The 25,939-nt window shown below is 38.6% G+C and overlaps 1 long non-coding RNA gene across 1 annotated transcript; it reads left to right on the forward strand.

Annotated features, from left to right (window-relative positions):
• The first annotated feature begins 12,122 nt into the window (after positions 1-12,122).
• On the forward strand, positions 12,123-23,127 carry LOC123877957. The gene is made up of 3 exons (XR_006798707.1): positions 12,123-12,134; positions 13,902-13,907; positions 22,995-23,127. It is a non-coding gene; the product is annotated as an uncharacterized LOC123877957 (long non-coding RNA).
• Positions 23,128-25,939: the final 2,812 nt, after the last annotated feature.

Consider the following 25,939-nt stretch of genomic DNA (forward strand, 5'->3'; position numbering starts at 1 on the left):
TAAAACATTAAAATGCTGTGACCTTATCTTTTGACCTACAACTGTAATCCCAAGAACTGGAAAATCTTTTCAGCTCAACTTAAAATCGTCGCCGTCGTCATTTTTAGCCAAAATTGTATTTAAACTACTATAGAGTGATACCCGCAATTTTGTCCGCATGTGGATATATATACGTTTATTAATTTCGTGGGAATTCTTTGATTTGCCGATGAAATTGTGTAAATTAAAAATTTATAACACCCCCGACAAGTGAAGGTTACAGTAACTAGAAAATAGCTGATAACTTTCAAACGGCTGAACCGATTTTCTTGGATTATAGCTAAGAACAGTCTCGATCAAGCCACCTTTCAAATAAAAAAAACTAAATTAAAATCAGTTCATTAGTTTAGGCGCTACGGCGCCACAGACAGATACACAGACACACAGATACACAGATACACACGTCAAACTTATAACGCCCCTCTTTTTGGGTCGGGGGTTAAAAAATAGCCTATGTCACTCTTCATGTTTGCAAAAAAAAAAACCGGCCGTGCGAGTCAGATTCGCGCACCGAGAGTTCCGCACTCGGGAATTTTTAGGACATTTTTCACGATAAATCAAAAACTATTATGCATAAAAATAAATAAAAATCTGTTTTAGAATGTGCAGATAAAGCCCTTTCATATGATACCCCACTTGGTGTAGTTATCTTACTTTGAAAATTGAATATAGTAATGTTCATGAACACATTTTAATTTTTTTGTGATGTAACGACAAATTCACGGATTTTGTATTTTTTCCTTTACTTCTGCTATAAGACCTACCTACTCGCCAAACTTCATGATTCTAGGTCAACGGGAAGTACTCTACAGGTTTTCTTGACAGACACGATGGACGGACAGACAGACAGACAACGAAGTGATCCTATAAGAGCTCCGTTTTTCCTTTTGAGATATGGAACCCTAAAATCATATCGATCCTTTGCTCCGTTGTGACGTGATTGAAGGACAAACCAACAAACTATCCAAATAATAATAATCCATTAAACAAACAAACACACATTCGCATTTATAATCCATACTAATATTATAAATGCGAAATGGTGTCTGTCTGTCTGTCTGCTACCTTTTCACGGTCCAACAGCTTAACCGATTCTGACGAAATTTGGTACAGAGTTAGCTTATATCCCGTAGACGGACATAGGCTACTTTTTATCCCGGACAATCAAACAGTTCCCACGGGATCTTTAAAAACCTAAATTCACGCGGACGAAGTCGCGGGCATCCTCTAATTTTCTAATAAATAAGTCCTGAAATCTATTTATTCATCGCTGGCTAGAGTATTATACAATGATCAGGATAACGTGAAGAGAAATCTTTTCACTAATGCGCAATATGTTTGACCCCAGAGATCGACAGTTGTTTACTTGTAATACATCACGTCAATACGGATATTGTTTTCATTAATCTCTGGCAGAGAGAACTAGAGAGAGAGAACTCTCGGTTTGATACTGAAGTGACGATATTATGTCTGAAATCTATACTAATATTATAAAGAGGAAACCTTTGTATTTTTGTATTTTTGTATGTTTGTATTGAATAGGCTCAAAAACTACTGGACCGATTTCAAAATTTCTTTTACCATTACTTAGAGGGATTCTTCCGAATCCGTATAGGTTATATTTTATCCCGGAAAATAGATTGGATTTTTCGTGGTAGTGAAAATTGTGGAGTAAGGCGTCGAAAAAACTGCCGTACGTTAACGATTCTCGCGAACGCTGCCTAAATGGTTAGAGATGTATGGTTGACTTCTATAGAAAAGTTGTAGAACTCAATAATGCCTACAAAAAAGTCCGCGATAGCATAAACCAAACATTTATATTTTAGCCATTATAACCACTTTTCCATAGAATAAAAGTAATTAAAATTACTAGCCTATGTTTATTGATCATACTATCGTCAAATACTAATCCTTATCCAAATAAACTATTTATTGAGATAGGCTACTTTTTATCCCGGAAAATCAAAGAGTTCCCACGGGATTTTGAAAAACCTAAATCCACGCGGGCGAAGCCGCGAGCATCGGCTAGTATTAGATAAGATAAGATAAGATAATTTATTTGCAAGAAAGTTGGTACAATAAGATTGAAATTTATGAATAGAGGCCTTAACTTAGGCTGTGGTGATGTGAAATCAAAGAGAAATAGAGCTATTTTTGGGCTACCTGCGTCAAATATACTAACATTTGATGCCTGCCTTATCCTATGAGACACCGAATATTATGAATTATTAGCTGATGCCCGCGACTTCGTTCGCGTGGATGTAGTTTTTTAAAAATCCCGTGGAAACTCTTTGATTTTCCGGGATAAAACGTAGCTTATGTGCTAATTCAGAGTATGATCTATGTTTATTTCAAGTTTCAACCAAATCCGTCCAGTAGTTTTTGCGTGAAGGAGTAACAAACATACACACACACACACATACAAACTTTCCCCTTTATAATATTAGTGTGATTATTAACAAAGAAGAAACAATGACATTATACTTATTGTATAATAAACGATTATCAGTCCTTATTTTAAAGGTGAACCGTACTTGTGACATTACAGTTGATTCATAGAGTTACAAGTGTAAATTAAAAATTTATAACACCCCCGACAAGTGAAGGTTACATTAAGTAGAAAAGAGCTGATAACTTTCAAACGGCTGAACCGATTTTCATAAAGCGTTGATGATTCAGTCAGTGAGTCAGGGATTTTCTTTTTAGGGTTCCAAAGGGTGCCAACGGTGCCAATAATATAGTACGGAACCCTTCCTGTGCAAGTCCGATTCGCACTTGACAGATTTTTTAAATGCATAGAATTAAATGTACCTTTTACTTAGCGTAAGTAACCCTAAACAGTTTAGTAGCACACCTTCTTACCAAAAGAAAAAGGATTTGGAATCTCATTATTCTGTTCCGGTAGATTTAACTTTAACATTTCTTTTATTCCGCGCGTTATCACCCGGAAAGGACTTTATCTGAATATATGGCACATTACCAGAGCCCCGCTTTCACCAACCAGAGGTGCGATTTTAATTAAGCAATCGGAATCAGTCTAAAGCAATCCGAAAGGATTAGCAAGCTGAAGTGGCAATGGGCAGGTCATGTCTGTCGTAGAACCGACGGCCGATGGGGCAGGCGTGTTCTGGAGGGGAGACCGCGTACCGGTAAGCGCAGTGTGGGACGTCCTCCAGCCCGCTGGACCGATGACCTGAGAAAGTCGGCGGGGAGCGGGTGGACGAGGAAGGCGGAGGACCGTGTTTGTTGGCGCGCTCTTGGAAAAGCATTTGTCTAGCTGTGGACGCAAACAGACTGATGACATGGAATCGGTCTAATTTTGACGACCTCGACGCTGAGGTCTTATAAGTAGTGGGGTATGTGGGGGGTTTGGATTCGATTCCTAGCAGGGGCAATTCGGGACTTTATATTAATTTCTAAGAAAATATCTATACATATAATAAAATTGTAGAAAAGTGGTGTCTGTACAATGGAAATATATAAAAAAAAGTAGCAGGGGTTGTTATATCGATGCCGAAACCGAAATCGTAATTAATTTTTTTTGTCTGTTTGTCTGTTTGTCTGTGTGTTTGTGCACGCTAATATCAGAAACGGCTTGTTCGATTTAGATACGGTTTTCATTAATATATTGTAGTAAGCTTCACTTAATATTTAGTGTTTATTTCATGTCAATCGGTTCATAAATAAAAAAGTTATGTCAATTTAAAAATCACGGCGAACATTTTTAACGTACAGAGTACTCGTACGTACTACACGCCTCGCGCCTGAGCGTCCGTGGCTTATAATAAAGCGCGCTGATTCCACGCGAACGAAGTCGCGGGCACAGCTAGTTGTAACTATTTCCCGAGCTGCTCCAACGGTAACATGAGAAAATTTCACTTGGCACTTCTCCAAACTGAAACTGTTTTGTGATTAAGCTATTTCTTACATCATTTTTGTTTTCAGTTTGTAATGTGACGGGCAAAAGAATTAAGTTTTTATGAGCTTTTTCGATGACCTTCCTGGCACAGTGGTGTGTGCTGTGGTCTGGGAGTTCCCGGGTTCTATTCCTGGCAGAGAGAATTTGGAACGTTATATTTTCTGAATTGTCTCTAGTCTAGTCAGGTGGGAGGCTTCGGCCGTAGCTAGTAACCATCTTACCAGCAAAGCCATTCCACCAAGCGTGCCAGCAAGAAACGATCATATGACAAGTCAAGATAAGCCTTCCAAGTTAGAGGCGCGATTTTCATTAAACAACCGGAATCGGTCCAATTTATGTTGGATGGTTCAAAAGGACCACAGATATCTAAATAGGTAAGTACTTAATTGAAATGGTATAAGATTTTGGATCCATAAATAACTCCATTACGACAGAAAGGTCCCTTTCTCTTCCTTTTCCTTCTTAGGGTTCCGTACCTCAAAAGGAAAAACGGAACCCTTATAGAATCACTTTGTTGTCTGTCTGTCTGTCTGTCTGTCGTTTCTGTCAAGAAAACCTATAGAGTATTTCTTGACCTAGAATCATGAAATCATGCAGTAGGTAGGTCTTATAGCACAAGTATAGGAATAAATTCGAAATACGTTAATTTGTTTGTTATATCCCAAAAAAAGTTAAAATGGGTTGATAAACAAATAAGAGTACTTTCAATTTTCAAAGTAAGATAACTGTAACAAGTCGGGTATCATATTATGAAAGGGCTTTACCTGTACAATCTAAAATAGATTTTAATTTATTTTTATGCAGAGTAGTTTTTGATTTATCTTGCAAAATGTCGGAAAAATACCCGAGTACGGAACCCTCGATGCGGGAGTTTGACTCGCACTCGGCCAGTTGTTTTCGTGAGGAATATCTACGGCTATATCTTAATAAATATAAGGGTTCCTTTTTTTGCTGGAGACACTAAGCCCTATAAAGATAAAAAGCTCATTGAACGATACCATAAAACTAATAAAATTAACTATAAGTAACTAGATAATTAATTTTCCATTCACCGACGTGAATAGAATGGCAAAGAGGGTCGCAAATTACCATTTTAATAACACTTTTGCACCCCGTTACACTGGAGATCACTTTAATTAATGGCGTGTATTTAATTATATCTGTTAGATAAAATATGATAGTAAATTGGCATTAATGCAACAAGTGCTGTGGTGGGTTGGAACCACAGAAACTATAATAAATTTAATATCATTATTTATCCTGTTTTAGAATAGTTTACATTTATTTATGTATTTATTCGTTTATACATATATAATCCTACTAATATTATAAATGTGAAAGTGTGGATGTTTGGATGTTTGTTACTCAATCACGCAAAAACGGCTGAACGGATTTGACTTTGGATTTGGAAATGGAGATAGACGATATCCTGGATATGGAGGCTCCTGCATATGGAGGTTACATAGGCTACTTTTTATCCCGGGAAAACAAAGAGTTTCCACGGGATTTCCTCGGTTGGAATGCATGGAAAACCGTATTTTAAATAAATATTTTTTTTCTCTTTATGTTGCCGTGTTTTATTCTGTGTATTGTGTTTGCGCTAAGGTCCCAAATAAGAGAACATTTTATTTATTTACTAGCCGATGCCCGCGACTTCGCCCGCGTGGATTTAGGTTTTTTGAAATCCCACGGGAACTCTTTGATTTTCCGGGATAAAAAGTAGCCTATGTGCTAATCCAGGATATTATCTATCTCCATTCTCAATTTCAGCCAAATCCGTCTAGTAGTTTTTGCGTGAAGGAGTAACAAACATACACACACACACACACACACACACACACATACAAACTTTCGCCTTTATAATATTATAGTGTGATCATCATCATGATCAACCCATCGCCGGCTCACTACAGAGCACAGATCTCATCTAAGAATGAGAAGAGTTTTGGCCATAGTCTACCACGCTGGCCAAGCGCGGATTGGCAGACTTCACACACCTTTGAGAACATTATGGAGAACTCTCTTATGCAAGCTTCACGATGTTTTCTCACCGTTAAAGTAATTGATATTTCATTGCCTAGAACACACATAACTTCGTAAAGATAGAGGTGAGTGCCCGGGATCGAACCCCCGACCTTCCGAAATAGGAAGCCAGGGGTCCGATCCACGTTAAAATAAGTATCTATTTAGAAAATTTCAATCGTAGGAAGCATTATTATAGCTAACACTCCAAGTAAAAGTATAGGATAGTTTTTTCCCGAAAGCAATAGAATTCATATAGGGATTGAGGGGTTGAAGCTTTGATTACATATTGAAGGTTTTTATCGTTACTTTGTTAGCCAAACTTCTTGTGGCGTGATTGAGAAACAAACCAATAAACAAACACACTTTCGCATTCATAATATTCGTAAAATATAGTACTTGAATTGCTTATTAGGTATATCTTTAAACGGACAAGCAATCTACTCACAGTAATAATAATTCCCTCTTTCAAAAAAAGGGGGTGTTCCTGTCCCAATTTAAGTCCATTACTAAAATTGCTACGCTTTACTAATTATAGTCTGAAATGCTCCAAAAGTCTCAAGCGTTGGTACTAGAGATGGACCATTTTCACAGGTAGCATGTGAAAAATCATGTGAAAAGCCTTTTTTTTTCTCGCCTGGCTTTACACTGATTAGCCAATGTCAAGTTTGTAGTTATTTACAAGTTAGGGAAACTATATGTATAAGTATGGACTTCGTCTGTGCCGGCGCCCGCCGACATACACGCGGCGCCCCTTTAGAGCGCTTCTCCGGAGTCAGTTCCACCACCAATAAACACCAGCAGAACACAAAAACCGGCCATTTTTAACAAAAAAACACTCCAAAAAGTCACAACACGCGCGCCAGCAAACGCCACCACAGACGAAGTCCAAAACCTTTTCATATTATGTAACTTTTTCAGCGTGCCGTACCCGAAGATTGCCAACGGGACCCTAATACTAAGCCTCCGCTGTCCGTCCGCCTGTCCGTCCGTCTCTCTGTCAGCGTGCTGTATCTCATCAACTGTAATATGTAGAGAGTTGTCTCAGAATGTGTATTTCAATTGCCGATATAACAATAGATAATAAAAAATTCAAAATGCCCACAATGAAAATTAAAAAAAATACGATGGTACGGAACGCCTCGTGCGTGAGTCAGACTCGCACTTGACCGATTTTTTGTCTTATCGAGTTTCAAAATCACAACGGTGTAGTAAAGAAGTTTTAAACACTTCAATAATAATTTTATCACCATTAGCCTGTGGACTTCCACTGTTGGGTTTAGGCCTTCCCTAAAGAGCGCCACCACACCCGGTAGTCAGCCTTCCTCATCCAGCGACTTCCCGTCAGCTGCTTTGTATCATCGGTCCATCGTGCTGGAGGGCGTCCCACACTACGCTTGCTTATTCGCGGTCTCCACTCAAGGACTTTCCAGCTTTAACGGCCATCGCCTCTACAACAGGCATGGCCTGCCCACCGCCACTTCAGCTTGTTAATCACACTAATAAATCACACACTAAAGGCGAAAGTTTGTATGTGTGTGTGTGTGTGTGTGTGTGTGTGTGTGTATGTTTGTTACTCCTTCACGCAAAAACTACTGGACGGATTTGGCTGAAATTTGAAATGGAGATAGATGAAACCAGAATGAAAATTATTTAAAAGTAGCAATAATTCCCATCTCTATTTTTGGGACTGAAATTTAAGGAGAAATTAGGTTAAATGTAACCTAGTAGATATTCGCTCAGGTACCCAAGTTGAGGTTTAATTATCACGATGTATTTTACCTTGGACTAACCTAACTCTAAATTGGGTCTCAACCTGTTTTTAACCCCCGACCCAGAACGAGGGGTGTTATAAGTTTGACGTGTGTATCTGTGTATCTGTCTGTGCATCGTAACTCCTAAACTAATGAACCGATTTTAATTTAATTTTTTTTTGTTTGAAAGGTGGCTTGATCGCGCGTTCTTAGCTATAATCCAAGAAAATCGGTTCAGCCGTTTGAAAGTTATCAGCTCTTGGAAGTCTGTCTGTCTTCGTTTGAATCTCTTTGGCACGTTTATTTTTGAAAAATTCTTATGTATTGCTTATATTATAATATTGTACCTACGTTAAACTAAGCATGTAGGCAATAATTATTCTGCCATAAAACGAGTTATAAAATTAACTTTATCAATACATGATATTTTTCTTTAAATATACTACGAAATAAATATGATATAAATCGAATTTTGCCTAAATCTCTTATTGCCTTGAGACCAAGAACGATAAAAGCCCATAAAGTGTAATATTGTCACACCATGAATTCTCATCGAGGTCGATAGTTCCAAGCGATAGTTTATAGTTCAAATTATGATATACTACACTATACTAGCTCTAAGGCCGTGGACACACTTGTAAGTTTTACTCACGTAAGTAGCTTACGTAATTAAATGACCACTAAGGTAAACGGGCACTTTAGTATGGAAACTATGGAATGGAATTTAAGTGTGTAATTCTGTGGGCGGTTTCGTAACAAATAAAACTCTAACTTGTTGGAGGACTTCGTCTGCGATGGCGTTTGCTGGCGCGCGTGCTGTGCTTGTTTGGAGTGTTTTTTTTGTTAAGAGTGGCTGGTTTTTGTGTTAGCTGGTGTTTTTTGGTGGTGGAACTGACTGGGAAGCGCTCTAAAGGGGCGCCGCGCGTATGTCGGCAGGCGCCGGCGCAGACGGAGTCCATACTTGTATAAATTCAATAACTTGAAAATATCACAAACTTGACATTGGCTAATCAGAGTAAAGCCAGATTTAAAGAAAAAAAAAAAACTTGTTGGATATTAGGTAACTTCTAACTAAGGAATGACAAGTAGGCTACGTCATTAGATCCGTCAAGATGACTCGAGCGTCATTGCGCAGGTACATAAAATTCTAGAAAACTAAAAATGGCGGTTTTATGCTCTTTAGTCTGCGGGTTGAAAAAGATACAGTGCAAACTTTAGTTGGGGTTTCTGAAAACTTTTTAAATCCATCCATCCATACTATCCATACTTTTAATATTATAAATGCGAAAGTGAGTCTGTCTGTCTGTCTGTCTGCTACGTTTCAAGGCTCAACCGCTGAATCGATTTTAAAGAAATTTTACATGCTGGGGACGGGCATAGGCTACTTTTTATCCCAGAAAATCAAAGAGTTCCTACGGGATTCTTGAGGGTCTATTTGTTTAACCGATTTATATATTATGAAAGGTACAGAGGTAACTTACGCCCTGGAAATTGACTTCGGCAACTGTTTATCCCGGAAAAGCAAAGAGTTTCCACGGGATTTTTGAAAACCTAGATATATCCGTGGGAACGAAGTCGCGGGCATCAGCTAGTACCAAAATAAATTATGCACAACGTGTGACATGTACGTAAAAAATCTTCACTGTAAAGGGAATATTAATCCATTGGAATGGTGCCAAGACAGCCAGGCCGGACGTGTAAGTCCCTGTCCATCAACATAAGGACAGAAATGGCTGCAAGCCAGACAAGGCACTGAATGTTTTTAAAAACCTTTTTTGAGGTCCAATTAATCAAGCAATTTGTTCTATTTTTTAACCCCCGACCCAAAAGGAGGGGTTTTATAAGTTTGACGTGTGTATCTGTGTATCTGTCTGTGGGATCGTAGCTCCTATACCAATGAACCGATTTTAATTTAGTTTTTTTTTTGTTTGAAAGGTGGCTTGATCGAGAGTGTTCTTAGCTATAATCCAAGAAAATCGGTTCAGCCGTCTGAAAGTTATCAGCTCTTTTCTAGTTACTGTAACCTTCACTTGTCGGGGGTGTTATAAATTTTTAATTTGCACTTGTTTATTTAGACAATCAATGGTCTAAATAAACAAGTCGTGGTCATGGTAAACAAGACATGGTCTGGTGATATCATCAATATTCTGATGTTTTTCTCTAAGCTAAATAAACGTTCACCAAAACAGCTGGTTTTAGAGGATGATAGCAAATTAAGCTTTTGGTTCCTTGTCACATCACATGGGCATTCGCAAAGTAACACCTGCTTCTATACAGAAAGATGGACAATGAAACTTTCCTCAAAAGAGGTACGGACCCCTAAGTGCTTAATTGAAATCCACAAATCGTCCGTCCGTTTACCCTTGATTAATGTTGGAGTCTCGTCAAACGGTTGGACGCGGCGTGTTATTGCTTTTAATTGAGCTTAATTGGCTTGCGGACGTCACTCTGGTGGTGTAATGTATTACATTATACGTCATTTAACATTAATATTTATTTTGGAACGCTTAATGTAAGGGGCAGTATGACCTAATTCCGTCAGCGTGTGATATAACGGATACACTATGGATGTACATTATCCAGTATCCATATTATAAATGGAAAAGTTTTTGTTTGTTGGTTTGCCCATATTTTTTGCATGTATAAGTATAGATAAGGACCTAGAAATTCAAAAAAATTCAAAATTCAAAATATTTTTATACAATTAGACTTTTACAAGTTCTTTTGAATCGTCAAAAGCATCTACCACTGGTTCGGAATGCCTTACCTACCGAGAAGAACCAGCAAGAAACTCGGCGGTACCTAGGTAGTTTTTAGTCAGATACAAATTAGTCCTTGACTGCAATCTCACCTGGTGGTAAGTGATGATGCAGTCTAAGATGGAAGCGGACTAACCTGGAAGGAGTATGGCAGTATTCATTAAACCCACATCATTCAAACCCCTGCCGGGAATCGAACCCGGGACCCCCCAATATGAGACCACAGCGCTTACCACTGCGCTACGAAGGTCGTCCTTATAAAAGTAAGCTACTTACCTACCTTACGGTACAGTACCTATTTACAGAAGTCGTCGAGAAGGTTCCGCTCACAGATGCGAGCGGCAAATGTAGGAATAATGCTCAATTGGCATCGATTTTACATTATTCGGTGCAGAGTTCCCAGAAACACGTGTACCCAAGCACTTGGAGCCATTCGGTGAGAGATTTTCAAACGATTCTTCAGATTTACGAGTATAACTCTCCAGTTTAAGTTTTAGAACTAACGACTGTAATAAGTCTTTATGATCTTGCGCGATGAATAAAAATTTTATAATTTTCCAAATAGGTTTAGGAATGAGTTGGATTTTCGTTTCGAGATGTATTTTCTTCCTCAGTGCTTGAAAACTGAAGTCTTCAAACAATGCGTAATGCCAGTGATGACATAAATGGATCCGAGACATGGTCGCAGCCAAAACCAAACACACACACACACACACACACACACACACACACACACTCACACACACACACACACATACACACTCAAACACACACGCACACACTAACTTTCGTCTTTATAAACGTCATATTGTTGTGGTTCCTTGTTCCCTCACCGTTATCACAAGATAACTTAAAAATCTCTGAACAATCTCTACTGTGTTATACTGTATTATGTCTGCTCTTGTATTATGCATCTAAAGCGTGAGAATCTTGTGGGTCCTAAAAAAGATATCACCCAAAAATACAAGCTAATATTCATAAGTGACTATAAATTTTCATGACTCGCTTCCGCATTAGCATTTTTATTAACACCCGTACAGCTCTCACATAACTCTGTAAGCTCTAAATAATGTCCCCTGACGAAACATTGTGCATCCTGTAGAGATGGGCATTATCGCTAAGAATATCGGTGTTTTGGAGAGGGCTATGTTAGGAGTTTCCCTGAGGGATAAGATCTGAAATGAGGAGATCTGCAGGAGAACCAAGGTCACTGACATAGCCCAAACTATTAGCAAGCTGAAGTGGCAGTGGGCAGGCCATGCCTGTCGTAGAGGCGATGGCCGTTGGAGCCGGAAAGTCCTTGAGTGGAAACCGCGTATAAGCAAGCGTAGTGTGGGACGCCCTCCAGCACGGTGGACCGAATATACAAAGCGGCTGGTGGAAAGTGGCTGGATGAGGAAGGCTGAGGACCGGGTGTGGTGGCGCTCTTTAGGGAAGGCCTATGTCCAACAGTGGACTTCCACAGGCTGATGATGATAATGATGATGATATCGGTGTTTTATAAGGTATATTTCGGAGAGTATGCACCATTTTACCACCGTACCGCAAGACGTCGGGGCGAGTTTCCATTCTTATGTCGTCGACATTCCAGCTATACGCACGAAACGTTTTGCGTCTTCATCCCTCATACGCATGGCTAAGGTTTGGAATACTCTTTCGCGATCTGTGTTTCTTTGACATTATTTTGTTTCGACTCTCGAATGCTAACAAAATTGGTGAGAAGTAAAATCTGATACTGAGGATACAGTATAGTTACGTTAATAGAGAACTCTGCAAAATTTCGCTAACCTCTAAATAACGTTGAGCCTGAGTAAATTTATTTAGGGCTCGCACGGCAAATATGAAGGTAACCCTATTTTTCATTACACAGGTCGGTTTATTACGTATATTTACAATTTGGTTTACTGGAAAACATTTTGCAGGGGTCATGAACTTTGATAACAAAACCATACTATGGGCAAAAAGGAAGGTTAGTATGTTGTTACCTTTTTTTATTCCTCAATCTCACCTGGTGGTAAGTGATGATGCAGTCAGTCTAAGATGGAAGCGTGCTAACCTGGAAGGGGTATCGCAGTTTTAATCAAACTCATACTCCTTTGGCTTCTACGCGGCATTGTACCGGAACGCTAAATCGCTTGGCGGCACGGCTTTGCCAGTAGGGTGGTAACTAGCCACGGCCGAAGCCTCACACCAGACCAGGGTAGAAATTTAGAAGTTACAAAATTCTAAATCCCTGCCGGGAATCGAACCGAGGACCTCCCACCAATAAGACTACAGCGCTTATCACTGCGCCAGGGAGCTGTCAATAATTATTATTTTTTAACCCCCAACCCAAAAAGAGAGGTTTTATTATAAGTTTGACGTGTGTATCTGTGTATCTGTCTGTGGCATCGTAGCTGCTAAACGAATGAACTGATTTTAATTTAGTTTGTTTTTGTTTGAAAGGTGACTTGATTGAGAGTGTTCTTAGCTATAATCGGAATAAATCGGTTTAGCCGTTTGAAAGTTATCAGCTCTTTTCTAGTTTTCTTCTAGAGGATGTTGGTTTTTAAATTTTGAGTATTATTGTAGAAAAGTATCACATAATATTTTTAGTAGAATAATTACAATAAAAAGCAGTTTGTCATCGAAAAATTTCAGTTTTTTCGTCATTTGTGAGCTCATATTATTTTCTACTTACATCACGCAAGCCAAGAGGGAAATCGCTGAAAGTGATATGAGCATTCGAATCACGCGTGAAGCCTTCTAGCTTTTAGTGTGATTGTAGATGGATATAATATTATTATGAAAATGGCTCTAATTCTGTTAAAGAAAGTACTAAAGTACAGGACCAATTTCATTCTAGTTACCACGTAAAACCAACGGTCTCTATGCACTATTTTTTAACCGACTTAAAAAAGAGGAGGAGGTTCTCAATTCGTCGGAATCCTTTTTTTTAACTTAAATATAATATTATACCAAGAGGGGCAGGTGGAACAAGAGAACAATCTTTCTGTAAAAAACTAATCTATAACACACACACACACACACACACACACACACACACACACACACACACACACACACACACACACACACACACACACACACACACACACACACACACACACACACACACACACACACACACACACATGTAGCACAGACTACGGTCTATTTGGGTTTCAAATTGCAAACACCAGTCTCAGTTTTTATCTAGTGCCTACAAAGATTGGTGTAAAATATTCACTTTTTAATAAGTCTTTAATTAAATAAATAAATAAGTAAATATATAAGGATTGCTAGGTTCACATTTATTTGATTTTTATGACATCACTACATTTAATATCCAATGTGTTTGGTTAGTGCTTAAATATAGCAATATTTATCATGAATTATTATATTTCGATATTTAGAACCATTTTTTAGAGCTCTGTCTCTTCTACTCTCATGCCTATTGTATCTTCTTACTCACATTACTGATCACTATTGCCATGTAATGTCAACGCATAGAGATATAGCATGAACGTAACATATCTATAAAATTTTATTGTAGAGAGAATTATTTTAGGAACAAATTAGTCTCTAATCTAGTATTTCCATTTTGGCAAACAATCGAGGCCAGCAGAAAATAAAAACCAGCCAGATGCGAGTCAGACTCGCTCACCGAGGGTCCCGTACTCGGGTATATTTCCAACAGTTTGCACGATAAATCAAAAATTACTATGCATTGAAATAAACTGTTTTAGAATGTACTGGTACTATACTACTTTCATATGATATCCCATTTGGTATCTAAGTTACCTTACTTTGAAAATTGAAAATACTAATTTTTTTTTGTAATGTAACCAAACATGGTTTTCGGATGTTTTCCTTTACTTGTGCTATAAGACCTACCTACCTACCTTTCATGATTCTAGGTCAACATCCTTTAAGTTTTCTTGACAGACACGAAAGATAGACAGACAGACAACAAAACGATCCTATAAGGGTTCCGTTATTCATTTTTAGGTACGGAACCCTAAAAATTAAGCCGCACTGCCCAATTTCTACTTGTCAGCTGTGAAAAATTCCGATTCAAATTGGAATGAAAGAGTGTCAGTCACCAACGTAATTAAAAACGGATTTTTCAGAGGACCAGTTCAGAGATTGCTTTTCATGTTTAAGTTGCGTGAACGTGCATTTCAAAATCTAAACCTTCGCTGATCAAAAGCGGTTTGGTCAGACTAAGGCGCAATGCACACGCACAGAGTGGAGACACACACGCACAGTTAGTGTATGTATGTAGTGTATGTATAACAAACAGACAGACAACAAAGTGATTCTATAAGGGTTCCGTTTTTCCTTTTGAGGTACAGAACCCTAAAAACTTTTATATTTTTAAAAGCTTCGGGTGGCGCCACGGAATTCTTCGTAATTGTAATCTTATGCTACCTATAACTAACCTATCTACAAACAAACTGAATATAAACGTGCACTTGTACAAAAAAAAATGCTACGCGATAATGATCGACGATTTTTATCAAAAGTCATAGATTTATTTTTAGTATCGTTTAAAAACAGTAAACTCCAAAGAAGTCTCATAATATCCGGCCCGTTCCCCTTATTCTTTTGTTTTACAGAAATAAGGAGAATTTACATAAATCGATATCAACTCAGTCGCGAAAGGTTGGACTCGACACGAAGGTCAACATTATGAGGTCTCTACACACGTTACCGACTTTCAAAATCACTTTCCTCTCCAACTTAGTTAGTCTTTTTCGTGCCTAGCATAGCATAGGCATATCCTACACGCCATTGTTGAATGGGTAACATGTATCATGTAGAATAGGTATCCATTTTGACCCTTTGAATTATCAGGTGATCAGGTGATCAGGAGGAATTATCATCAGGTGATAAGCAAAGACAGGAGAACATGGAGTTAATTACTGCAGTCCTAAGCTATAAAAGGAAAGGTATCCATCACCAGGTGGTAATAGCAGACTCTTCCAAACACGATGAAAGGTAAGGCCGAATCCGGTTCTTGACTTTGACTTTGACTTGCAGAAGTAAAGTTAAAGTAGCCCTATTTGTCTGTGATTTTACGTCACCATAGCCTAATATTTGACACTAGCTGATACCCGCGACTTCGTTCGCGTGGATGTAGGTTTTTTAAAATTCCCGTGGGAACTCTTTGATTTTCCGGGATAAAAAGTAGCCTATGTGCTAATCCAGGGTATAACCTATCTCCATTATAAATTTCAGCTCAATCCGTCCAGTAGTTTTTGTGTGAAGGAGTAACAAACATACACACACACACACACACACACACATATACAAACTTTCTACTTTATAATATTAGTGTGATGTCGTCGATTCAGGATCAAACAGAGTTCCCTCACTGTAGTTCGCTCTGATGTTAGTTAGAAGTTGGATCTGTGTGTAGAATCCTTTATTACATCATGCCCTTTGACCTTTTTTCGTTATCGTGTAAAAGGGAAGTTTTAATTTAAAGTTCCTTTATTTTTCACCACCCCATTTAAATATAGATTGCAGATTGGTAATCAAGATAAATATTGTAAAATTTAGCCAACGATATACTCGTAATTAATTATTGTGAATCATCATTATTTCATCCACCCATCACCCACCTACTACTGGGAACGGATCTTTACTCTCCTCTTAGTATAAGACCTAATTCCACGCTTCTTTTTCTACAACCGCACCACATGCCACTGCAAGCAATTTCACCCTAACCACCTGGGTGCCTGGTGCACTTCGACCGCCCGTTGTACCAGACCCTTTTTTCCACGCACATGCAAACTGTGGAATTAACTCCCTTCTGCGTTGTTTCCATTAGATTACAACATGGGGTTATTCAAGGCGCGGACCAACAGATTCCTGAAAGGCCGGCAACGCATTGGCGGTTAGTCTGGTACTGCAAATGTTCATGGGCGGTGGTAATTACTTAACATCAGGTGACCCGCCTGCTCCTTTGCTCACAATTTTTGTTTGAACAAAAAAGTTTTAGCTATATCACATACCCTTGAGAAAGTTATAGAAAACTCTCAGGCAAGCAGTTGTACCTATTATAATTTGTAAGTATAAATCAGCATGTTTGCATCCATTTTTAGACACAGACCTTTCCAACACATGGTCCACCTTCCTCAACTCATTTGACGACCTCTATATTATAAAAACTCAGAAAAATGGCAAAACTCCTGGAAACGACCAAATCTCGAACGAGTTATTAAAATCTTTTCTTAACGCTTTACGAGAGCCGCTACTTTCTCTTTTTAATCGCATCCTGAGCACGGAACTGACGCCAGACCAGTGGTCAGAATCTGTCATAACACTTTTGTTTAAAAAGGGCGACAGAGGTGAGTTGGGCAACTATAGGCCAATTAGCCTCATGTCCAATATTTACAAAGTTTTTGCTAAAGTGCTCTTGAACAGAATGACTAATACGCTTGATGACCAGCAACCATGCGAACAAGCTGGCTTTAGGAAAAAATTCTCCACGGTCGACCATATTCAGGTAGTGACTCAATTGATAGAGAAGGCTAACGAATATGACATAAAGATATACATGTGTTTTATCGACTACAAAAAAGCCTTCGACTCTATTGATAGAAATAGAATATGGTCGTCACTACTTGAACAAGGTGTCTCTCAGAAATACATAAATATAATCAATAGTGTATATTCTAGATGCCGGGCGAGAATTAGACTTGAAAGGGAAGGAGCTGAATTTCCCATCAATAGAGGCGCAAGACAAGGAGACCCGCTATCACCGAAAATTTTCACTGCAGTCTTAGAAAGCACTTTTAGAAACCTGGACTGGGCAGAAAAGGGCCTAAAAATTGACGGCGAGTTCCTTAGTCATCTACGTTTTGCAGACGACATCGTCGTATTCGCGGAAAATGCATCGGATCTCAACGTAATGGTAGAGGAACTAGCAAAAGAGAGCAAGAAAGCTGGCCTATTATTATTAAACAGCTCCAAGACAAAGATCCTGACGAATTCGGAATGGGTGGACATCAGTATAGCGGGGGAAAAAATTGACTACGTAAAAGATTATGTCTACCTAGGGCAGTCTGTATCTTTTGAAAATTGTACGGAGAAGGAGATACAGAGAAGAATCGCTATTGCTTGGAGAAAGTTTTGGAGTTACAAGGAGATTATGAAGAGCAGGGAAATAAAAGTTTATATAAAAAAGAAACTTTTTGAGGTCGCGATATTGCCATGTTTGACATATGGATGTCAAACGTGGGCTCTAAGAAAGGAAGAGGAAGAGAAACTAGCAATCTGTCAAAGGAAGATGGAGAGAAGTATGTTGGGACTAAAGATGAAAGATAGAGTAAGTAATAAAATGATTCGGAATATGACCAAACTGACAGATATAAGAAAAATCATTAGAAAATTAAAATGGAAATGGGCTGGACATGTTTGTAGGTTGGATAAGATGAGATGGACAAAAAAGGTGACTGAGTGGGTTCCAAGAAACAGAAAAAGGAAAAGAGGACGACAAAGAAAAAGATGGCGAGATGTTTTTGCACACAAAGTAGGACCGGACTGGATGAGGAAAGCTCGGGATAGGGAGCTTTGGAGAGATTTGGGGGAGGCCTACGCCACGGAGGCGACTAATACGTAAAATAACTATGCTATTATAAAAGGGACTTAAATATTTTATTTAAAAATAAATTTTGACATTATTTTATCAATAAATTTTTGACCTATTTCATTAATTTTTTACTATGACGATTAATTGACTGATACTGAGAAATGGGAATTGATGTAATACACTTTGATTATGAAGAATTGACGAACAAAAATGACGTTTAAATAAATAAATTATTATTGTAACCCAAGATAGCTATAAATGTATTAGGGGAACGTATTAGTTAATAAAAGGCTTTTTTACTTTTACTTTTACTTTACTTTTACCTGTAAAATGGCCTATGTCTAGATTGTATCTCACGCTGATGAAATGTGGGAATGCCGTCAAAGGTAATCCGCATCTAATTGGCAATCTGCCGTGATCCAGCTCACGGGTTTTGCAGACACTCGCTTCGGCTTTAGCTACAGTGTTTATGTGTTCTACTAACGGATTCTACAGGTACCATGGATTTCGGTCACTTTATTTTTTAGTCTTTTTTTATTGCGATACAAGTTGACTGCGATCTCACTTGATGGTAAGTGATGACGCGGACTAAGATGGTAGCGGGCTAGCTTAGAAGAGATGTGCTTTCGCTAAATCAGTACGGCTTTTGCCGGTAGGGTGGTAACTAGCCACGGCTGTAGTCTCCCACCCGACCAGACCAGAAATTTAGAAATGATAAAATTCCAACCCGCGCCGGGAATCGAACCCGGGACCTCCCACTAATAAGACCACACTTGCCACTGTGCCATGGAAGTCATCAAAATGTGTGTAATATTTACAGTCAAATAGTTTTAACAAGTGTAAATAAAAAAAAATTATAACACCCTCGACAAGTGAAGGTTTACAGTAATACCTAACTAGAAAAGAGCTGATAACTTTCAAACGGCTGAACCGATTTTCTTGGATTATAGCTAAGAACACTCTCGATCAAGCCACCTTTCAAACAAAAAGAATAATTAAAATCGGTTCCTTTGTTTAGGAGCTACGATGCAACAGACAGATACACAGATACACACGTCAAACTTATAACACCCCTCTTTTTGGGTCGGGGGTTAAAAACCGCTACCTGTAATAAGCTATATAATGACCAACCCATTGCTGGGCCACTACTGAGTACAGGTCTCTTCTCAGAGTGAGAAGGGTTTAGGCATTAGTCTGCCACGCTGGCCCAATGCGGATTGGCAGACTTCACACACCTTTAAGAACATGAAGAACTCTCAGGCATACAGGTTTCCTCACGATATTTTCCTTCACCGTTAAAGCAAGTGATATTTGATTGCATATAATATTAAAGCAAGCAGGTAGATTACTTGACAGTAGTGTGTCTCTATAATATATTACAGTGTTACATAGTACTGCGGTGGCATTCTCCCAGTGGAGAAATTACGACAGCGCATCGCACCACGTCGCAGATAAATCCAACATTTGGGGACATTTGCGGCATTGCTACATATTATTATTTTATTATAATTAAAGTAAGTGTACTGCAATAAGGTCCACTTGGGTTTTTTTTTGACGTGACAACGTCTTATAATTCGATAGAGCCGGCTGCACGCACGAAAAAACATGACTCATGCAACGTTACCTCGCTCTGAGGCGTTCCATGTAAGGCTTGAAGTGCAAGCGAGAGCGCGGAACGAGCGACAAAGAAGCACAATCGGCCTTTGTTGTCACGTTCAACTATCGTCAGTAAACCGACTTTACAGACAACCAATTTTTTTTTCTACCGACTAAACCTCACGAAGTTCCATCCCAACGCTGACGACGGAGCGCAAGGGACCGACAACGCCTCGTTACTCCGCCAGCGGATGTCCGCCGCAGCAGACCCACCACTGGGACACTACGTGCCCCCAAACACCGTTAGAGACATGCCGGAACCACAGCACGCCAACCAACCCGAGGACCACACTGTGAACCACGGATCGCCACTTGCATGTATCTGAGTTAATTTCATTAGCTCGTACTTAACTACTAACACAGGGTTAAATAATCAATTTTTCTTGTGCCATTAAAAGTTAGGAGTAAGCCTCAAGCTAATTTTTTAAATTATTTAACCCATCTATCTGAGAGGGTTACGTCGCTAATAGAAGTTTAATGTCACAGGCACGTGATACAAAATTGATTGCACCAAACAACCAAAAGTTACAACAAAAAAAAACATACAGAACCATTAACAACACAAAGCACCGTATTTAGCACTTTTACGTCGTGTACGTCAGATGGTCCCTATTAGGTACAAAGAAAACTCCAACAATATATTTCAGTTACACGCTTAGGCAATTTCCTCTAATGCAATGTATGTAACCAAGCCACAGATCTCCCAAAATTGTTGGATTTATTCGCCGCATGGAACCCCTTGGGGAGGCAGCCGTGGCACCGAAATACTGATATATTCATCAATAAACGTACTATATCTATACATACATCTATATACATATATTATATAGCTTCTATGCAGCTTTTATATAGCTTTAACAGCGCTCTCTCCGTCTCTTCTTTATACAATCGTAGCCCCAATTTCATTTGAATATTAAGCAACCAAAGTCCATGAAATTTTGCAGACATATTCTAGAAACTGATATCTGCGCCTGTGGTGTTTTAGATTTTCCTAAAAATATGTAGTTTTAAAATTACAGGGCTCAAAGATTTGTATGTGAATTTCTAAGACCGCGTAACTTTGAAACCGAATATTTTAACGGAAATCTGGAAAACCACAGGCATTAGTTCCCGGAACGTTACTACAAAATTCCATTGAGTATGATTGGTTAGTATTCCAATGAGAGACGAACTACGTTTGTATAGAGCGAGTGACGGAGAGACCCCCCTTAGGCCCGACTACACTGTAAGCTATGTTTATTTTAATACCTACCAATCTACCGCAAAATGCTCTAATAATGTGATCATTTTGTGCAACATTTCCTAATATTAGCAACGATCTCCTATAATTGTTACATTCATTTACCTACTGGGTAGAGACTCAGCGTAGATCACATTGTGGGGACCGCTATAGCATAGAACCATGTTCATCCGTAATCTATACTAATAAATAAAATTGGAGTGTCTGTCTGTAATTTCGAAATAACTACCTCATATTAAGCTCATATGGTTATTTGAACGATACCAACACTGAATCACACGTTTTTAAAATAAGGGAGTTGTGTTTTTCTACCTATGTACACCGAAATCTCCGAGATTTCTGAACCGATTTGCGTCATTTCTTTTTTAATCGATAGAGGAACTTCGCGACATTGTTTCATAAAAAATTTGGAGTCCAGCTCTTCAATCCTGATGCTGCAGGGGATCTGACCAATCAACGCGGGCGAAGCTGCGGGCATCAGCTAGTCATGTCATATACTTATATATTATACAGCTTTTATACAGCATTAAGCTCGTTTCAGTTACAAAAACCGCACAAGCCGACCACAATAAGCTACGTTTATTTCAGTTAATACTGTTAATGAGTTATTACGTCATTATATTTTTGTCTGGTTAATACACATTATGTTAATATTATATTATATGGCTTAGTTTATTTAGCTATTAGTATTTAGGTTCATTATTATACACCACCTCCCACAGTCGCACTGTCCTGCATTTCTTCGTTTTTAACCACCGACCCAAAAAGAGGGGTGTTATAAGTTTGACGTTTGTATCTGTGTATCCTGTGGCATCGTAGCTCCTAAATGAATGAACCGATTTTAATTTAGTTTTTTTTTTGTTTGAAAGGTGGCTTGATCGAGAGTGTTCTTAGCTATAATCAAAGAAAATCGGTTCAGCCGTTTGAAAGCTATCAGCGATTTTCTAGTTTTCTTATAGACAAATCTATATCGCGCAGCGTGCAGAATGCAATATACACTGTTTACCCTTCCACTATTAAAGAAGTAGGAAAAACAAGCAATATACACTACCAATACACAAATCATCTAGAAAACACGCGGTAATCACTACCCATATTATAAACTAGCTGATGCCCGCAGCTTCGCCCGCGTGGATTGGTCAGATCCCCTGCAGCATCAGGATTGAGGAGTTGGAATCCAAATTTTTTATGAAACAATGTCGCAAAGTTCCTCTATCGATTAAAAAAAAATTACGCACATCGGTTCAGAAATCTCAGAGATTTCGGTGTACATAGGTAGAAAAACACAACTCCCTTTTTGAAAGTCGGTTAAAAAAGTAGCCTATGTTACACCCTCGTCAATCCTCTACTTGTCTGTGAAAATCCCGTCAAAATCGGTTCAGCCGTTCCAAAGATTAGCCTTTTCAAACAGACAGACAGACAGACAGACAGACAGACAAAAATTTTAAAAACGTGTGATTCAGTTAAGGTATCGTTCAAATAACCCTATGAGCTTAATATGAGGTAGTTATTTCGAAATTACAGACAGACACTCCAATTTTATTTATTAGTATAGATGTGAAAAAGTGTCTGTTTGTCCTTCAATCACGTCGCAACGGAGCAACGAACCAACGTAATATTTTGCATGGACATGGTACCTGAAGAGCGACATAGGCTACTTTTTATCCCGAAAAATCAAAGAGCCCCCAGGAGCTTATTAAAACCCTAAATCCACGCGGATGAAGCAACGGGCATCAGCTAGTACTCAATATTGTAATTGGTTTAGTTTGGTCCCTATGCACCATAAAATATGGACTTCTTTTCAAAATGCAGTAACCAAAATATTTCATGAAACAAGTTTCGGGTAGCATAAGAAATAAAGCAGTGTGAGCAAAAATCCGTTGACAACGTAGACCGACGCGATCGTTCTATTGAAGGGGACTTAAGTACCTAACGTAGAAGTCAATTCTGCTGGGCAAATTGATCAAGTGATCAATTCAAATATAACGTAGTCCTTACAAAAGTAAATACCTTTTAGTATGAGACATTATGGTTTGCAAAGGTATGTGAAGTATGCCAATCCGCACTTGGCCAGCGTGGTGGACTAAAGCCAACCCTTCTCATTCTGTGTGGAGACCCATTTTCAGTAGTGAATGGGCGAAGGGTTGATCGTAATGGTTTATCCTCGATAACTCAACGGTTGAGGAGCGGACTGAATTCCGAAGGTCGGCGGTTCAAACCCCACCCGTTGCACTATTGTCGTACCCACTCCTGGCACAAGCTTTACGCTTAATTGGAGGGGAAAGGGGAGTATTAGTCATGATTAGCATGGCTAATATGTAGAAAGAAAATGATGATGATGATTATGAAAATCTTGAAAAATTAATGCTATAAAACCTAGAGCATTAATTAGTGTTTTTGGCGCCACGTTGCGCGCAGAGGCCTCTTCGAAAGGATCACGGATAGGTTCAAAATTATTCGGCCATACTTCGACTTTTACGTGAGTTTTAGCCGTCAGAAATCAATATTTATTAAATCAAGTTTATCAGGCAATAACTTTTTTAAATAACGTTTCCAGACAGACTGAGCCTCCATATTGACCCTTATAAATTAACATAGTGTATGTAACGATTTGTGTTGTCTCTGAATTTGCATGTAGATTTTAGTCGGATTTTCATTTAAATTTTAAATAAAATAAAGTCAGATAATACACTGTACTGAATTACGAATTATTTCCACTCTAGCGGCTAAATTGGTCTTTTGCACCCTGATTTCGGTGAATAAAGAAAGCCTTACCGACCTAGTTAGATGAAAAAGCGATGCACCCATACGGGTTGAGCCTCCATATTGGCTCTTATAGGTTGACACAGTATATGTAACGGTTTGTGTTGTCGCCGAGTTTGCATGCAGATTTATGCCGCACGCTCCACACAGGGGCTTTTCATTTAAATTTTTGGATTCAGATGTTTCTTATTTACTGCAAAATTCTGGTTATTAGAGCTAGAGTCGTTTTAACAAAAGGTAGCTTGATTATGGGTAACAATCCATCAATTTTAGACTTCTTTAGGTACACCAATCCAATCCAATCCATCAGCCTGTATGCGTCCACAGCTGGACATAGGCCTTTCCAAGAGCGCGCCACCAAACACGGTCCTCCGCCTTCATCGTCCACCCGCTCCCCGCCACCTTCTTCAGGTCATCGGTACACAAGGTTAAAAAATCTTTTAAGTCCCATCTTAGGTCACATCATCACTTTCCATCAAGTATGATTGTGGTCAAGCGCTTGCTTATCACACTAATATTATAAAAGCGAAAGTTTGTGTGTGTGTGTGTGTGTGTGTGTGTGTGTATGTTTGTTACTCCTTCACGCAAAAACTACTGGACGGATTTGGCTAAAATTTGGAATGGAGATAGATAATATCCTGGATTAGCACATAGGCTACTTTTTATCCCGGAAAATCAAAGAGTTCCCACGGGATTTCGAAAAACCTAAATCCACGCGGGCGAAGTCGTGGGCATCGGCTAGTAGTGAATAAAAAAAAGAGTTCCCAAGGGATTTTTAAAAACTAAATCCATGCGAACGAAGTCGCAAGCATCAGCTGGTATCTTACGACTTACCCACAAAGAATTTTAAACAATATACTTTCCGAACGCGATCGCCTGGGGCCAAGAATGAAATAAAATAATCCTTTTACAAGTTTCACATATTATCTACTTTTTCAATTGGCTTTATTCTGAAAGAACGTGCTTTAGAATTCTTCTACATTTAGTTATCGGTTTCAGTTAGCAACTTTACTCAAATATAGATTTTATTCGTGTGTCTTCGAGAATCCTGACTGAATATAAATTCGATATTATCTTAAAAATCCTCTTGCTTATTATTCTAGCCTACAATATTGAAACTAAATCATCCATACTAATATTAATATAACTGTTTTGATAAAATTAACTAATAAAAACTAAATGCGAAAGGTCTGTCTGTCTGTATGTCTGCAAACTATGTTTGAAAAACCTTAATGAATGAATGAATGAATGAATATACTTTTATTGTACACCACAAAATTAGTACAGAAAAACACATAAAAAGCTGAACAAAATATAGGTACAATTTGGCGGCCTTATCGCTACCTAGCGATCTCTTCCAGGCAATCAAAATCCACGACGGTAAAACCGCGGGCATCATCTATTTATTAGTATTTAGTTATTATCATCTAGTTAATTAATTGGTCCATCAATAATAATAAATTCATAAGTCCATGATTAATGGAATGCGTATCCTCTAGCAGCGATGCTACAGCATAGCGAGTCTACGAATAAACGTAGCAATTTTAAAATTGTAGTAAACACTAGCTAAAGCCCACGACTTCGTCCGCATGGATTTAGGTTTTTCGAAATCCCGTGGGAACTCTTTGATTTTCTGGGATAAAAAATAGCCTATGTGCTAATACAGGATATGATCTATCTCCATTCTGAATTTCAGCCAAATCCGTTCCGTGGTTTTTGCGTAAAGGAGTAACAAACATACACACACACACGCATACACACATACAAACATACTCACACACTTTCGCCTTTATAATATTAGTGTGATTGGTGTATCTTCGTATCAAATTAGTATATAAATTAATTAAATCGCTCAGAAAATAATTCAGAAAGGCTCTCGGGTGCTTATAATCTACACCTATCAATAATAAGAATATGTAAATTGAAATTTTAAAAAGAACTATCACCGAGTTTCTTGCTGGTTTTTCTCAACAGAGAGTCCATAATCATGGTTCAGAACCAGTGGTAGATTAAAAAACGATTTATAAATAAACATATTTTTATTTACATTTAACCTCAATAGCTCAATGGTTGAGGAGCGCACTGAATTCCAAAAAGTCGGCGGTTCAAACCCCATCCGTTGCACTATTGTCAGACCCACTCCTGGCACAAGCTTAATTGGAGGGGAAAGGGGAGTCTTAGTCATTTTAAGCATGGCCAATATTC

The sequence above is a fragment of the Maniola jurtina genome, chromosome 25 (genome assembly GCF_905333055.1).
Source record: "Maniola jurtina chromosome 25, ilManJurt1.1, whole genome shotgun sequence".
Taxonomy (NCBI): domain Eukaryota; kingdom Metazoa; phylum Arthropoda; class Insecta; order Lepidoptera; family Nymphalidae; genus Maniola; species Maniola jurtina.